This window comes from Amphimedon queenslandica, unplaced genomic scaffold (genome assembly GCF_000090795.2).
Source record: "Amphimedon queenslandica unplaced genomic scaffold, v1.1 AMPQUscaffold_13333, whole genome shotgun sequence".
In the NCBI taxonomy this organism is placed as follows: domain Eukaryota; kingdom Metazoa; phylum Porifera; class Demospongiae; order Haplosclerida; family Niphatidae; genus Amphimedon; species Amphimedon queenslandica.
This window is the reverse complement of record NW_003546431.1, coordinates 19122-20411: the sequence shown is the minus strand read 5'-3', so window position 1 is coordinate 20411 and position 1290 is coordinate 19122. Positions and strand designations below refer to the sequence as shown.

The window sequence follows — 1290 nt, the reverse complement described above, 5'->3', positions numbered from 1 at the left end:
TGATTACAAGCAGTTGGAGGAATCAGTTGAAAAACTTAAGAATGTAATGGAGTGAGTTATACATCACTACATGTACATGTATTTTATTTATTTATTATTATTAATTCTTCTAGACACATAAATGAAGACAAGAGGAAGACAGAGAAGCAGATGCACATGTTTGAACTTATACGTGACATTGAGGACATCCCGGTAATTAGTAGGTGTGGTCTTTAATAACTGACTCCTCCCCTTTAGGCGACGGTCCTTTCATCTCATCGTTGGTTTATTTCAAGACATGATGTGTTGGAGTTAAATATTAGCAATAATGGAAAGACTAATAAACCATTGTCTATAGCATTGTTCCTCTTCTCTGACAGCATTGAGGTGAGATAGAGGAAGTGTCTCATTTTTATATGCTAATTTCACCTGTACTATAGCCCATGGTTAACTCCAAAAAATGGCTCTGAAATCACCCCAATTTTTACATTTTCTGATACATATTAACAAGAGTGGATAAGGAGGAGGGGAGAGTGTCTAACTGCCCTATGCTGCTAGTGATATGTGCGCGTAGAAGTCTTTCACAGTTTGTTTAGCACTTTCTTTGACCTGTTTAAACATCAGCAGCCATGATAGTAAATGGGTGTGTTTTTAATAACCTATATGGTGCACCCACCCACACGTGTAGTCACGATGTTTCAAGAGGAAGAGTCAGAACTACACAATCCAGATGATCATGACTGTTACAACAGATTGAGAGCATCTAATCTTGATGAGCGCCATGCCACTACACCTAAGCGCCCTAAAGCATCAAGAAAGAGGACATGGAGCCAAGAGTCAGAAGCCTCTGCTCCAGTGAACTCAGATCTGTAATACTTTGTTTTTAAGATCAATAGCAGTTAACAGCCGTCTCAAAAGTACATGTACCACATATTCTTTCACTTCTATTATTATCCTTACTCTTGATGTTGTGGGTCCCAAGGGACCAGACTAAAGGAGGATGATCATTGATCAAGAGCTTTTCATGTGTCAATAACAAACATGGTTTGTGTGCTTGGAAACTACAAATCTCTTCAGAGTGGTACAAAGTGACTGGTACAACAAGGTGAGGTCAAATTCTGCTTCCAAGGTCTCTGGTCCAGGCTCTTGCTGCTCAGTTCAGCAGCCATTTTTATATTACAGTTAACTTAAGTACACGCCCAACTATGGCTTCAGTGCAGTTATCACTTATTGTGCTAAATAAGGTATGCGGGAATGTACAAATAATAACCATGAAACTTCTACGCGCACATATCACTCAGTCTACACTCA

The 1290-nt window shown here is 39.2% G+C and overlaps 1 long non-coding RNA gene across 1 annotated transcript; it reads left to right on the top strand.

Moving 5' to 3' along the window:
* Nucleotides 1-406, top strand: LOC109583049 (uncharacterized). The gene is made up of 3 exons (XR_002185337.1): nt 1-51; nt 114-192; nt 238-406. It is a non-coding gene; the product is annotated as an uncharacterized LOC109583049 (long non-coding RNA).
* The last annotated feature ends 884 nt before the right edge of the window (nt 407-1290 follow it).